At 42.8% G+C, this 16,265-nt stretch overlaps 1 protein-coding gene across 4 annotated transcripts in view; it reads right to left on the bottom strand.

Annotated features, from left to right (window-relative positions):
• The window catches only part of sipa1l1 (signal-induced proliferation-associated 1 like 1), an 82,810-nt gene that overhangs the window by 56,209 nt on the left and 10,336 nt on the right, over window positions 1-16,265 (bottom strand). For 3 of the 4 annotated variants that reach the window (XM_047573653.1, XM_047573649.1, XM_047573651.1), the window contains exon 2: window positions 288-343. The exons of the other annotated variant lie outside the window; for it this stretch is intronic. The gene's annotated coding sequence lies outside the window, so the exon portion shown is untranslated. The remainder of the gene's footprint in view (window positions 1-287; window positions 344-16,265) is intronic. 4 annotated transcript variants of the gene reach the window in all.

Raw genomic sequence — 16,265 nt, 5'->3', positions numbered from 1 at the left:
GGTAAAACAACTAAATGTTTTGTAGAAAATTGTCTATATTAATGTTATTTTAATGTACAAATGGTGGCAACAACAACAGAACTAACCAATTCTTGTGTTTTTCTTGTGGTAGCTCTATAAGACAGAAGCATTCATTCTAAGATGTGCTACTGCCATTTTTTTTTTTTTTTTAGAAACTATAAGCACAATGGAAGAGCATTATTCTTTACAACATCTGCATCAACATCTGTGACGAATTTAACTTGGACTGACGAGAACAGCTCCAGCTGAGAGAGTTGGATACTCACTTATGGTCCAAGTATCTTGTCCAGACCACTGAGTTACAGATGACACAGCCAGGGACCTGGAATAAATTTTCAAATGAGGAATGGTGAGCATAGAGAAGGCAGCCAATCTACAGTGATGAGAATACATTGAGCGTATAAAAACGATATGCTTATATGAGAAAATCCAAATGTAATGCCCAACAAATAACTCTAAAGCAGGCTTGGGGGAAACGGCTGTTGGGGAAAGTTTAAACTGGTGCAGTCATTATTAAATGCTGCCCTTATTCTTCAAGACTGAACCTGTGCAACAGCACCATAAAGAATTTTACTTTTGGTTTCCATCTAAAATCGAAAAAAGCAAGAACAACATCTTGTTTCCCATTAATTAGCCACCACAGTCTACTTTGCTGTTATCACATCCTGTAAGTTAATGTACTTTCGTCACATTCTCACCCTATGACGTGCTAAGCGAGACAGATGTCTCACTCCAGATAAATAACAATAACAACCACTGACATATTCTGATTGTGCAGCGTTTGACGGACAGATAAAGCGAGTTAGATCCAATCACTGCTGATCAAGCTATTTAAAAAGCAGCGACAAAATGTAAAAGTCCTCATCTTTTTCTAATCTCTTTAGCCTCTTGTAATCAGCTCTAAAAGCCTGCTTCTAAAGGGGAAAAAAAATAGCAGTGGTAATTTTAATGGAGTATCTCAAAATGGCTGTGGCAGTCTCAGTTCAAGGACCATCACTAACAAGACTGAAAAAAGGCGCATCAGGCCTTTAATAATGTAAAAGTCTTAAATGACACCGTGTGGGGAAAAAAAGCATTAAATACTACCAATAAATCGGCTGATTATAGCCATTAGAGAATAATCAGTAATCGGCCACAAGTTGGCTGATTGACGCTGATGTAAATACTAATTTTTCACAAATAAAATGCAGGTAAGATGGTTCATTTCTTAGATTTCTGATGTCCTTGTGTAATATATCAAGAGGACGATGCAGCGACTCTTTTCATGTCCAAAGTCGCTCCACAGTTACAACCCACAGCAGAATAAAGTAGCTACTACTGAAGAGCCAATGGCGCATCTACTTCACCAGCGCATTACGTCATTTTCCTTAATGGTGAGTTTATAACTAGTTTGTGAAATAAACAATAATTCAACAAGTTTCCCATTTCCCATGACCTGCCTCGCTTTGTCTATCACATTTGACTGATAGCTAGCTAAAGTTGGGATAACCTAGCTTAAAAGTTAGCTTGCTAAAGACTTTAAACGAGTCGATCACAATAAACGTAACGGTAACGTTAGAGTACCTAAAAATAATATAACGCTCACTCAGACAGCTGCATTTTTTTTATGCTCTAATATCAGAATCGGTATCGGCCCCAAAAAACCCATATCGGTCGGGCCCTATTAAATACAAAAAGAAAACGTGTGTGACATGTGTGATGTTCGTAGCCAGCTTTGGCGGATGGATGGCGGCTGCAGAGTAAAATCCCAAGACCCCAGAACGTGCTGCAAACTAAAACCCAAATCGTACAGTTGGTGACAAAGGCTAACACGTCGAGTGTAGAGTCCACTGTAATCACAACTCAAACCAGTCATCTGGCAGTTGTTTTCAAACACGCACACACATATTTAATTTCCTCTCCACGGAGGCTGGCTGAATTTCCTGGAGAGACCGGCAGCAGCAGTCGCCAACTCTGCACACTGCTGAAACACTTGTTATGAGTTCCATCTGTGTGGTCTGTGAATTCATTTGATTTGACTAGATCTGTGTTCGGTGCCCATGACTACCAGCTTTAACTTCTATTCTCCACCAGATATGACCAGTTTTAGTTAGGCCCAACTCCACGACCTGACAGATTTACCAGTGCAATTGCTTCGTATGACTGAAACAGAACTGGAAATGGTAAACTTGCATAGGAAAAAAGGCTAAGCTAATAGGTAGTAAGTTGAAGATATCAGCAAAGCACGAAAATCTTTGAAATTCAACAAGACGTGTAGCGTACTGTTTTAGTTGTCTTGTAAATTAGATTAAATATCAGGTTGACTTCCAATTTATTCAAGAACGTGGTCTACAAGCCTCCACCGCCCTTACCACATCCATTTTCAATATTACCAAACACCAGGCAACAACTGAGGAAATTGTTGGGAAGGGTTGGTACATACGCATCTAATCTTTCTTTTATCTGTTGAGTCAGTGCAGCCATAATACAAAGAATATCAGCCTTTAACGTAGCATCGGAACGTTCTCTCTGAAGGTTAATGTTCTATTTTATAATTTAATTTAATTTCTTCCAACAGATAATCGTTGCTTCAAAAGTCTTAAAGCAAAAACAACAAACAGTGGACAGGGAGGGTAGAAGCAGGGTCCAATTATAGTGAGTAGGCTAATTTGAAAAGATGAGTTTTCAGTTGTGATTTGAATGATGAGATGGAGTTCAATGGGATGGGTAGGGAGTTCCAGGGTCTGAGCAGCTGAAGGCACGGACACCCATGGTTTCTTATTTATTTAAAGAAGGCGTGAGGTGGGGATAGTGAGGAGTCCAGCACAGGTAAGTGGAGGTCAGATTGTGGAGGGCTTTGCAGGTTAGAAGGAGGTTCTTGTATTGGATGCAGTATTATACAGGGAGCCAGTGATGTAAGATGGGAACAGGGCTTATGTGGTCAGATGATGATCCGGGAGGTAGAGTTCTGGCTGATTTGTAGTCTGTTGATGAGTTTGGTGGTAAGGCCGGTGATGAGAGCGTTGTTAACCGTGATCTATACGAGATGTGACGAATGGATGAACCAGGATTTCACCGGTGGATTTGGACAGCGAAAGGCGGAGTCTGGAGATGTTGCGGAGGTGGAAGAATGCAATCCAGGTCTGAGCCAAATGTTGAGCCAAGGAGAAAACCGACTTTCGTCTCTCTACCCATTTGTATTCTCTGAATCTTCATCGTCATGTCTCCGTGCGCCAGGCTATTAGCACAGACTGCTGACCTGGACCTTGGACCTCTCTGCAGTCTGTTTCTGCAGGCTGGCATTCAGCCTAATGAGGCTTGCTAATGGTCCTCTCATGTCATTTTGAGGAAAACATTCTACTCTTTGCAAACTGGAACACATGTACACAGTTGCTCAGTTAATAAAAGGGATGGGAATAACTTAAGCATGAGACAATGCGATCAGTCCTGCGCTATCACGCACTCCCTGCTCCTCTTTCCTGGTCAGATAGACATCAAGGATCTGGAGGATATTAACTTCTGTAGCGGTGCTAAAGCAAGTTATTATAACCCAACTTTCCTCATCAAATGAAGGACAAGGAACCAAAACTTCTACATCACGTCTGCAACTTCCGAACGCCACAAAAAGAAGAACTGCTTCCCACTGATAAACCATTAACAAAACAGCTTCTTTCCTGTTGTTTTTTTTGTTTTTTTTGGTGTTGTTTTGACTGATGCGTCTGACTAATACTCTGAAAATGACCGGCGGCATTCACATTTCCACTTTGCATATATTTCATGGAAATGAGCCTGAATGAGACACGCAGATCTACCCCACCCAGTTATCCACTGGCGGCGACTGCTCCTGCTACACGGCCCGACGTGGACCGGCTTTTAGCGAGGCCCCGCTTTTCACAGGACCTCGGCCATTAGCTGTGCTCCGTTAGGACTGCCAAGTTAATGATTGCGAGTCCCGTTGAGAAACATTTACAAAAAATATATGATTGAGGGCTCACATTACAGGGGAGAGTTAAATAAAATATAAAATCCAAATAAAGACGACAGAAACGCAGACAAAAGCCTTAATGTGAACTTCTTCATGCCTTAAGACAAAGTTATGAGATTCTCCAGATGCTTCGACCCTCAAAAAAAAGCAAAGGGCTTCAAATGAAAATGTTAATATCGGCTTTTGAGGTGCCTTCTTACCCCTGAGCTCTGCGTCACCTTGAATTCAGAGACCCAGTCCGCCTCTAGTATCTGTCTGCGAAAGATCCGTTGAATGTAAACTTGAAAATACCAACTGCTGATGATTTACACAAGACGAGGCATTCTCGCTGTAGACAAGAGGCATGTTCCAACCATTAACTCTGGTTAGAAAACAAAACCCAATATGACAATAAAGGGCTCCGTGATTAAGAAGAATGTGTGCTTTGGCAAAGGTTTGCTTCAGAAGACAGCTTCACAACGCAAATCATGCGAGGGTATACTGGATTCAGATGGAGCTCAAGTTGCGGCTCGTAAAACAGACAATGTCCAGATGTCTGGCAGGACGCACAGGAACGCAGCGGAGGATTTAAGTCACTCTCTTTCGCAGTCAGCTACCGAGGGTCGCGGGTCCTGCGAGTTCAAAACTCGAGGTTGAAGGAATGCCAACAATGCAATGTTGCGGCTCGTCTGTGTGTTCTGGACACCAGCGGAGGTCCAAACCACAAGCTGATAAGTTGTTTCAGGCTTTGGCAACACAGGAAATTATTAATCTAAAAGTCAATGTTCGGTTTGGTCTTAAAAATTTTTTACACAAGCTTATTTATAAAGCAATATTTAACCAGGATTTAAGAGATTTCAGCTTTGTTATCTATCAACGATGGTGGGCCGTGCGACCTGGCGTGCATCATACTTTAACAACTCCTAAAAAAAACTAATAAATAAAGTGCCACGGAGTCGTTACAAACAAATTACCCGAGACCGGAGAGAACATTTCTCACAATGACACACTTCTTTTTCCTGTTCAGGTCTAATCATGAAGACGGATGAAAGCCCGTGACTGTTGCCGTACAGACAAGGGAGAATTAATGATCCCAGTGTCAGGCTTTAGTATTTTTTTTTTTTCCACAAAGAATTTGCCTGATATTTGCCTGGTTTGACCAAAAATACATTCGCTCCCGTAACAAATTACTTGCGCGTATAAAAGGACACAAACTCGAGTGTTGCCACGTGCGCCATTAGACTCTCGCCTTCTGTCTACTTGAGAAGAAGCGTTTAACCTGGAGAATAATTAGCACCTTTTAAGCACTTCTTACGTAACCCACTCTACCTTCGCCTGAGCTCTGTTCCTCAGCTGGCAACGCTTTACAAAAGCCGAGGGTGTGAAAAGGGAAAACTGCGGCGCACTGATGTCAAATCAACACGTTTTTATGATGCCCATAAAAACACCAACTTCACACCACACACCAAGAGAATGCCCCACGTTACAGGAGTGAGTCAATAAAGTGTGGGGTAGACTGAGGGCAGGAGGGAAGTAGCGTACAGTGCAAAACCACATGAAGGTGCGGGGAGGCTGGGAGAACTTGCAGAAACTCATGGTGCGTCGAATGCTCTGCGGCTTTCCTTGCGTATCCATTTCAAAGCCACCGCGTAAGCAGCTTTGTTCCTGTGCCGCCTCATCCCAACGTCGTGCCCGTTCCATCTTTTTTTATTGTTTGGCCACAGCTCTCCATCAATCCTCAGATTGCCGGGCTCTTCGCATTCCTCAGCCGTGGAGACATAAGCCTCCGTTTTCCTCTCCCACACTCTGCAGGGCCTTTGGAAGACGGGGACGCAGGCTGGCGGAGTCACTGTATCAAATCTATTTGTCTGTTAAACCTTCTTCTGACTGGAGCCCGGATTAGGCCTGCTTTCAGCTCCGCGCCGCTATTCAGCGAACCTGGCGAGCGCGCGTCCGCCAGCGCTGACGTCCAGCGAGGTTTGACAGGGCCGAGCTATTCGCGAGGCTCCCTCTGCATGCCAGGAGGAGTTCACCAAACGGCTACGCGAGCTTCTGCCTTACTATCATTATGTTAATAATCTCCAGTCCTGCATATGTGTGTGCGTGTGTGTACTCATAACCATTGCCATGTGAGTGCGTCTTTTTCCAACAAGTCCACATACAAAGACTTGAGAGAAAATTAACACTAATCCCAAGGCTACTGAGTGATGTGCTTGTTTTTATAACCAAATATTTCTGCAAAAAAAAAAAAAAAAGACGCAAATGTGCATTTCTGAAACAGCCTGGGAAACATCTGCACGGAGGAGAATTGACAAAATGCGGCGCGGTAGAAAAGCATGACCAAAGTAACAGATAGTCCGCTACGACTGTAAATCACATCAGAGCTGGAGCCCAGGAGCGAGAGAGAGAGGGACGGCGAAGCGAGGAAGAAAGTGTCGTTGGGGAGAACACGTTAAATCTGGGTAAGATTTTTTAAAAATGCAGGTTTTAAGGCCAAACAGTGACAAGGAGAAATGTAAAAAGGTTATGCGAGGCAAAAGGGAAAATGTTAAAGGAAGAAAAGTTCACAAGTTCAAAATCTTTCCCTTGTACCTGCTTCCTCTGTCTGCACGCTGTTGTGCGTTCGTGCTCGAGCGCAGGAAATGCAGAAATATCAAGGATGCAGGTAGCCAGGATGTGTGTGTGTCTGTGTATTAGTGTGTGTGTGCGTCTCCAAAAAAGCCACCTGATGCATACCTTGAGGGGGAGGCATTAATATTTAATCCTTGCGGTCAGATCTGCACCTTAGAAAACTTTTAACTGTTCAGCGACTAACCACAGTCTGGTAAAGCACAAGTCTACAAATATGTGTGTGTGTGTGTGTGTGTGGGTCTGTGTGGTGCCTACTAGGATCCAACACTGTGGTAAAACCTTGATAATGAAAGCTATAAATCACAGCTACAACATCCCAAGCCTCAAAGCTCATAAAACTCCAGGCCACAACAGCCTGACAACAAAAACATGCTGCTTTCCCTTTTCCCTTTTTCCTTTTTTTTTTTATTCAGTATTTTCTTCGCTATAGTTCCTACTATAAACCACAGCGGTGACAGGGGTAGCCATGGCACGGCCAAGTCACCATAAAGACTCCCATCCTCTCCTAACACTTGGTCTCAAGGGGATTTAGGGTAGGACTCCCTCTTGGGAGTCAGTAATCCTTTTAGAGACATTGTTCCACTTCTGACTCAAACTATTTTTTTCCCCCCACTCCTCCAAATGTCACACACGTGTGTCTCAATACTGTAGACGACGCTCGAGAAGTGCTTTCAAAGCCTCGACAAAGTAACATTTCTATTGATTCGTTTTTTAAATTGGTTAAAAAAAACAAAAACTTCAATGTTTTTCAGGGCAAGAACCCCAAACTGACGGAGAGATTAAATAGTAGTAGTAGTAGTCAACTTAAACTAATCAAATATTAAAGTTTTTATTTCAATCATGTGCAACAACATAAACATAACTATATATACACCATGCATGTTTAGCTTCTCTAGCAGAAAACCTGACAGATCCATCGTGTAATATGCTGCCTCGTGATTGGCTCAGCAGCGATAGGGGCGGGGCCTAATGTGTACAGGAGGCTTAAATTGACAGGTCTCGGCTAGTGTTGTGCTCTGTGTGAAACAGTTCGCTATAGAGACAGCTCCTGTATCGCTGAATGAGTGAAGTGTTTACATCTTCTGCCTCCATTTATCCCTTTACTGAAACATGTTGGATTCATCTAATTGTGTATTTAAAGAAATTTAAATTCATGGGGAAAAACTTCCCCAGTTAAACTTTCATTCAAACCTAATGGCACTTTAACATGAAACTCATGATACTATTGGAAAGTTTGGAAAATAAACATCTAAATAAAAATTCAAAAATGTTGTTTACTATAATATTTATATTAAGAAATACAGCAGTATAATTTATCTAATAGAGGTTGTTTATACCCACTTAATCCAAATCTATTATACACCGACCAAGCATAACATTACGACCACCTTCCTAATTTTGTGTTGGTCTCCCTTGTGCCTCCAAAACAGTTGTGACTCATCAGAGACTGGACATGGACCTTCTGGGGGCGTCCTGTGGTGTCTTAAAGCAGGACATGGTTGCCTAGTGTGAGTGTGCTCTAGGTAACATCCACATGAAAGCCAGTGTCACAAGATAGTCAATGTTATTCACTTTTCCTGGTCATAATGTTGTGGCTGATCTTCACAACTTGCACATAAACTGGAATGCAGCAGGAAAACAACAGGAGAGGACTCGACTACGACTCCCAGACACCGACCTTCAACGACAATCAGAGAAAACACTGACGCTGCTGTTTATTCAACAGAGGGTGAGCACTGACATCACTGACCCTGAGTGACAAAAACACGGTGAAATGTAGCAGTAAATACAGCGAGACCAGGAAAAATGTGGATTATCAGATCAAATCAAGGACAACTGGACTCAACGATGATCCATACGAACTAGTGTGGATTTGGAAAAGTGGATTAGCCTCAGTTTAAATTATTATTATTTCATTTCGTTATGATAAATGTAGCTAAATAAAAGATGCTAACGCTAAGAGCTTTACTGAGAAGTAACATTAACCATAAAATACTGTAGCGTACAACTGGATGTTAAAAAGATGAACAGGAGTGATCACAAATATTGCCCTCCAGAACGTAACTTAAGAAGTAACTTAAGGTTTGACTTCATCAAAAAATACATCATAAATGAATATTTCCTGACACTAAATGTGAACCACAGCACCAGGTTTCTGCGCCTGGATTCCTGTCGTTTCTTCGTAATTTAGCGATCCATTTACGTCTGTATCTGTATCTGACTGCATTTTCAAATCTGTTGGTTCAGTCAATCGCGCAACAGCTCTTCACCTTTTTTTGAATTAATTTTACAGTTTAGATGCCATTAAAGCCTATGATTCAAACTAATGCTGCTAATCTCCACGCTCGACTGTCACTTTTTAGCCACTCAGCGGCCGTAACCATGGAGACTTCGCTGGCTGTGACGTCACGTTCGTACCCCTCTCTCTCTCTCTACATATATATATATACATATATCTATTTATTTCTATATATGTAGGAAGAGATGACGCTGAATGTCACCGATAGCGAAAGAACCCATCTCCGTAATGCAATCCGATCTAATTCCTCTTCTCGTTCCACGCTGAATCGCATTAAACAGAATTACATACATGTGTTACTTCACAGGACGCGAAGTCTGGAAATTCGAGTCAGTGCTATTTAGAGGTATGCCAATTTACCAACCGCACGCAGAACAGCTCTCAAACAAAGCGGAGACGAACCAACGCTCGAACATCAAGGTAAACAGGGGAGGGAGAGGAACGGAAGAGTATGCTAACGCTTTTAAACCTGACATCTGAAGACACAATCCCACTACTTACAGTAATTAGCCCAGACTCTTGTTCTCTCTCTTCTCTTTGTTGCGCTGACACTCTAAACAATCTAAAAGGCAGCAGACAGAGTATCAGGTAGCGTCAGTACGGGCGAAGCCTGAAAATAATGTCTGACGGCTTCTGTGGGAGGACAGCTCAAGTTAACTGATCAATTTAACAGAGGGAGGGTGGCCGACCGTGCATAAAAGCCATAAACGAAATTGTCGCGCTTTAACAAAAGATTAATAGCTTTTTGATTGGTGGTGCAGTCCCACATTTAAACTGTTGGTAGGGAGTAGCTAACACGATAAAAGCAGAAATCCACTAGATTGAATTGAAGCCAGTCCCCAAGGTTGTTTCTGTTTGTGTTTTTTTTTTGTGTTTTTTTTGTTGTTTTTTTTTAAATTAAACATACCAGGATTTCATTGTACCAGTGAAAATGAATTTGCAACACAGCACAGCGTATTTATCTGTCATCATAAATCATATTCTGTCAACAGCAGGACATTAAATGCTTCTTGGCCCCAAAAAAACTATTACTTTTATAAAAACAATCTAGAGATAAGATGCATAATATAAATTTCTGCAAGACTCAAAATAACCATCAACTCACCAAGTACATACAGCAAGACCATGCACCCCCTTATATAAGTATATACTCCAATCAGGCATAACATTATAACCACTTTCCTAATATTATGTAGGTCTCCGAAACAGTTTCTCCGATACCGATACTTTTTATTTACTTGAAATGTCATAATTTTCCCTTTATTTAGTCTATTATGATTATGGTTATGGCAAATAAACCTGTTTTTCTTAACTAATTACAATATAAAATAATTTAACAGTATAAAATTTAAATAATTTCCTACACACGATTGTTTTAGAGAAAAAAAAAGTCATTAGTGCAAAGCAAGAAAAAGGAACAATGTAACAAAAATACAAATACAACAAAGCAATTCAACAACAATGGAAAATAAGGTCGGTGTCAAAGTCAGTTGAGCAAAATAAGTCAACAAAAGCAGCAGTGTAATAACAGAGGGAAACGTTGGCTCATATCTTGAGTCTGCAATGACGGCATCAGTTCCAGCTGTGCGATGCTGCTGTGACGCCCGGATCAGAGAGTCAAACTCTGTCCTCATCACACCTTTTACTACAGGTGGCGATGGAGAAGCTCCTGACGTGCACAGACTTGCAGAGAAACTGCGCTCTCACGAACTCTGTGAGGAGTGATTAACTGGACGTATAGAAGAGAGACTGTGACAAAAGTATCCATCTAATCAGTGAGTATTGATCCGATACTTTGGATATTTAAATTGATGCATCCTGCTGGGGGTATCACTGCTATGGGGTCAGGGTGTCTGATCTGGTCTAGATGGGGTCTACATGTCTTAGTAACATCCACATGAATTATTATGTTGCGCCTGATTTGTCTATAAAAAATGTAGTTGTTTTGCACACATTGCCACTTTTACTCTTTTTTTTTTTAGCTTTACTAACTATCTTCAGTTTGCAAACCCTTGCACCGATCCACACGGCGGTAACGCCCGCCTATAAATGTCTAAGAAGTTTCTTTCTAACCAAACACAAAGGCAGACTTCTATCGATTAGACCCAGCCAGCTGAGAAGCAAATAGCTCCGAGGCCATCGGTCACACGGAGACAAGGCATGACTGACAAGTGCGCGTTTGATGGCCGTGAGAAACAGTGCGCGAGGGTTCCCGGGTAATCGCCGCTATAAGGGACGGAAAGGGGAGGAGGGACGAGACTCGCGGACACCGAGCCCTGTGACACTTTGACAGATGTGAGGGTTTTTTTTTTTTTTTTTTTTGCACATCCCAAAGCGGAAAAAGAGAAAAGCCCCTTTTGAATAATAGGCCCTACTGCTGAGCTTTCTGTGAAGTGCCCTCAGCCCCACGGCTCAAGAAACCAAAAGAAAAGGGTCAGGCCGTTGCTTGACTACAGGCATCTCGGGGCTTTTCCTGGCAAAACAAAACGATTAAATGCGGGGGCTGGATCTTCTCGAGGTTCACCTTCTTCCCCCCCGTTATTGTTTCCACCCTTCCACTAGTATTTTGTCTTTACCCTTTTGCCTTTTTTTCCTCCACGCGGATGAAATGTCCAATTTGTCGACACCACTTTTACCTGTCTAACCTCAAACTTTTTCTAGCTTTCTGTCGTGTCTCTACCCCGTCTTTATGCCATCAGCTTCTCGGGCTTCCACAGATGTTTTTGTGCGCAACTTTTGTGACCGCATCCGACCCCCACCCCCCCCCAATTTTGTCCAACCTCTTGTATTTTCCGTCTACTGATTTGACGGCTGAGACAGGGGAGGCCGGGGAGACTTTGGGTGCAGTCAGACAGCGCCAGAGGCAACGTGCTAACACGACAAGCCCAGAGGAAGCCTGCTGATCTCCACCGCGCTTCCGTCAAATCTCGACAGAGAGGGGCTGAAGAAAAAAAAAAGGGGGGGGGAACTATCAGGAAAGGTATTTTCAGACAGCGCCAGGGTGGTCTCGCACACGAGGTAGTGAAACTGCGTTGCCCAACTTTACATTCCTGTCTGCTGCGCTGCCAATGGTATGAGAGGAATGTGACAACCTATTAGAAGACTTTCACTAACAAAGAAAGCTTTTCATGGAGGGTGGACATATATACCAATCAGCCACAACATTAAAACCACTGACAGGAGAAGTTAATAAAACTGGTCATCATGTGACAATTCAATGTTCTGCAGGGAAACTTTTGGACCTTACACTCATTCATGTGGATGCTACTTAGACATGTAGCACCCACCCAGCCATTTCATGCATAGTGGTCACTACAGTGGACAGCTATTCAAAAGCAGTTTTGTTGTATATGTATGCGTTTTGGTGTTGTAAGTGCATATCAACCAACGCAGTGGACGCTTGTGCATCACTCCAGACACTTCCACCAATTGGCCAGTCGGTGGAAGTGAAGTTTTTAAAAATATTTTACTCAAAATATCTTAACTCAAAGTCAAGACGACCTAACAGAGAGAAAGAAACGCCAATTTTTGTGACTTTTGTGTAAATGCATCCATAGCAGGGCACCACTGAATGTTAAAAAATAAAACACTGGCATCAAGTAACATCTAAGAATTATTATAACTGTTAAAGTTTCTGGGTATTTGTTTTAATTCAGTTCAGTTCAATTCAGTTTTATTTATATAGCGCCAATAACAATACAAATCGTCTCAAGACGCTTCACAAAAACCAGCCTGCAACCTCCAGAGCAAACCTGAGGGCGACGGTGGCTGGAAAAACTCCCTTTAACAGGAAGAAACCTTGAGCAGAACCCAGCTCATATGGAGGGACACATCTACTTAAAGGCCAGCCAGGTAGAAAGAGAGAAGATAGAGAGAAAAGAAGAGCAGGAGAAATAAGATAAACAAACTTCTGTCACAGATACATACATCAAGCTGAAAGAATACTAGGAGAAATTTGTAATTATTCATGTAGGTGGATTTTTTTTATTTTTTTTTTTTTATTTTGTAATTTCGTGAAAAAATCAATTCAAAAAAATTTGATTGCCTCATTTTTTAAATGCCTAAAGAGGACCAAGGTTCTCATAATTCATGCTCAACAGGGTTAGACTAGACCAGGCGCCCAGACCCCATAGCAATGAGCACAAAAACGCATTAGGAACAACTTAAAAAGAAAAAAAAAAAAAAGGTGTTGACCTGGCCTCCAAATTCACAAGATCCCAAACAGATCAAGTATCTGTGAGATAAAGAGGCCCCTCCTTACAACCCATAGGACTTAAAAGCCCCCCACTAACAACATCCTGTTCCCAGACACCACAGGACGCCCTCATAAGGACCATGTCCATTCTCTCACGAGTCACAACTGGTTTGGAGGCAACAAGGGCGACCGACACAATTTTAGGAAGGTGGTCATAATGTTATGTCCAGTGACGAGTGTATCAATGAGCGACGGAGAGCTGAACCTTTGGAAAACACAACACGGACTTGCTTTGCAACACAAACAAAGACTCGCATCTCTTTCAACGGCTGCTCCCCTTTAATGGCTGATCTCTATAGGGAAGCGAGACGCATTCGTGTGGGTTTCAAAACACTGCACATGCAAAGAGAAACACCTGAAATCCGTGTCTTTGATGCAGCATTACATCTCGATTTGGAGGCAGACGCCTCTTCCTTTAATTACGGAGGACTCCGGGGGCAACGTGATGAGCTTTTAATGACAGAGCCTCTGACACGGGCTTTTTAAATAGAGCTCGCAGGGCGATAGGCCCCCTTTCCTGGAAGACACCTGTAGCATGTTATTCAGCCTTTTTATTCATGCTCCGCGCAGCCTGAACCGTCTGCCAATAGAAACAGACCAGTCGGCCTGGGAAATTAACAGTAGCTGCATGCTCGCAGACGTTCCTGTCCAGAATGAATGAGCAGCTCGCTGCCAAACGCGAGGGGAGGAAATAGAGTACTAGTGATACTAACTGGTGTGTCATTTTTTTTTTTGAGAACAGGAACAAAGTTTTTGGCGCATTGCTCTAGTAAGTAGGCACAGAAGGGGAAAAGCTTTGTTTGCAAAAAAAAAAAAAACTAAAAAGGACTTCTAATTACTGTTGTTAAAACCCTGCATTATCATTACACGCCATGGTTTCTGACAACACAACAACGGCGCTGCCATGGCAACACGCTTCAGAAAAAAAAAAAAAAAGGACGGGGGGAGATGTTGGTACTCTGCGGTTTGATGTTTCGCCCCATTTCAAACTGCCTCTGATCCGCACCAACCCGCATGTGATCGGTGTCAATCCGTCCGTTGACCCCGCAACCCAAAATCCTCCGCAACCTCCGCCGGACGAAGCGCAGGTGGACGCATCGGTCGGCCCCCGGGGGGCTGGCAGCACTTCACCCGTGAGCGAAACAACAGAGCACAGCTGGGCTCGTCTGATATTATGTAAGCCGGCACCACCACCCCCGCAGGCCTCGTTCGCAATCGCCCCTCTACTCCTACTCCTACTCCACCTCTCCAGCGCACCACTGGCTATTTGCAGGGATAGGTGCACCGCGAGACAAGAGCGCTCCGGCATTGACACAGCTTGTGGTGGTATTTGTATGATGAAAAATAATAATAATTAAGATAGTAATCACACAAAAAAAAACATCTTATTGTGTTCATGCTGTTATATATATGCTTTAAATTCCTAAAAACAGGTGACAGATCCCAGGGTTGTGCCCATCCGCTGATTCTGCCTTTGCTTCTTGGAAACAAATTTTGTTACTAAGCAATACTTGCCAAAAGTGGAATTGCGCCGGTTGCCTGGCAACATTAGCTTATTGAATCTCATATCAGGAAGCACAACGAGAACCACTGGTGCTTTGGAGCTGCAAAAAACCTCTAGATACTTTCTCCCGTCTCGGGGAACAGGCTGTGACGTCCTACTACTACAACAGTGCTACTCGAGTCACCTCAAAGATTTCTTCCTATTATGTTTCCCCAACTTCTCACAATTATCGACTTAATCCTGCAAAAGCACGAAATTTCAGATCAGGAAAAAACAGTGAGGCAGGCGAGTTTGAACTGTGTTTAATTGCTTCAGGTAGTCATTTGGTTAAAGTAACCTCTCCGACCACGTTAACGCCAGTTAATGAAAAACATCAGCTCTCACATCCACGGACCACTACGGCGCATGGGCACGAGCGAGAAACAGTTTGAACGCCACGGAAACGGTTGGAAGGCGCCATGCGGCAAATCACCTCCAATGACCGTTCGAAGCTCAACGCCACAGAAAAAGCGAGCTCAGTCCGTCCGTTTGACCGAGTGAGAAGGCAGCGTACGTTCACGGTGACGGGCAGCGAGGCAGAGGAGGAAACAGCTGTGACAGAGGGGGGAAAGCAAGAGTTTGCTGAAGAGGTATTCTGGCGGAGAGGGCCCGCCGTCATTTTTCTCGCTGAGTTGAGAGCATTTTCTAGATGACTGAGCCGTGACAGAAAGCTAGTCGTAGGTGTCTAATTGGAAACCAAAAAAAATATCGGTTCAGTGGAAATTGCGAGAGAGAACAAAATAACAGACAGACAATGGATATTGTGTGAATTCCAACTAAAAACTACTTTCATTACTGAGGAACAAGCGCTTGTTTTGTAATAAACATAAGGCTGTTAAGTTGACTTTGATATCTGGCCAAACCTCGTGTTTGGGAGTCGGCTCCAATCGTTTCGCTGGCGATTAAAAAGAAAAAAGGTGCAGATTATTTATTGCCAAAATGATTAACTGTTTGTCGTTATGTAATATGTTGCTTTTTCCTTTTCTTTCATCGTAGTAAAGTGGAGATGATTTCCTGTATAAATTAAGACTTTTCTGATATTAAATGTAGCAAACGAATAAAAAGTCAAATTAATTAGCGCAAATAAGAATAATAATAAAAACTCCTCATTGCAACAGTTCAGTAAAAATCTCAACAAGCTGTAAAACCAGCCATCCATCGTCATCCTCTAAACCAGGGGCGTCAAACTCATTTTAGTTCAGGGGCCACATACAGCCCGATTTGACCTCAAGGGGGCGGGGCCTGTTACCCAATAGCTTATTACCTGGTAAATAACGACAACTCCGAATGTTTCCCTTTGCTTTAGTGCAAAAAAAGTACAGCTACATGTAATGAACAAACGTGAAATGTCTTATTTTGTCAAACATTTTCAGCTAATTTCTTCAGTGTAATTTTTGCAAATTCATCCCACGGGCCAGATTGGACCCTCTGGCGGGCCAGTTTTGGCCCCCGGGCCTTATGTTTGACACCCCTGCTCTAAACTAAAGGAGCATCTAATTTATGCTTTCCAACGAGCCGCGATGTGAGCAGCTCTGAGGGTCACCGGGGTTAAGGCTGCATTCACTGACTGACA

Source organism: Mugil cephalus, chromosome 21 (assembly GCF_022458985.1).
Source record: "Mugil cephalus isolate CIBA_MC_2020 chromosome 21, CIBA_Mcephalus_1.1, whole genome shotgun sequence".
NCBI classification, from domain to species: domain Eukaryota; kingdom Metazoa; phylum Chordata; class Actinopteri; order Mugiliformes; family Mugilidae; genus Mugil; species Mugil cephalus.
The sequence above is the reverse complement of the archived record's forward strand: the minus strand, read 5'-3'. Positions and strand labels throughout refer to the sequence as shown.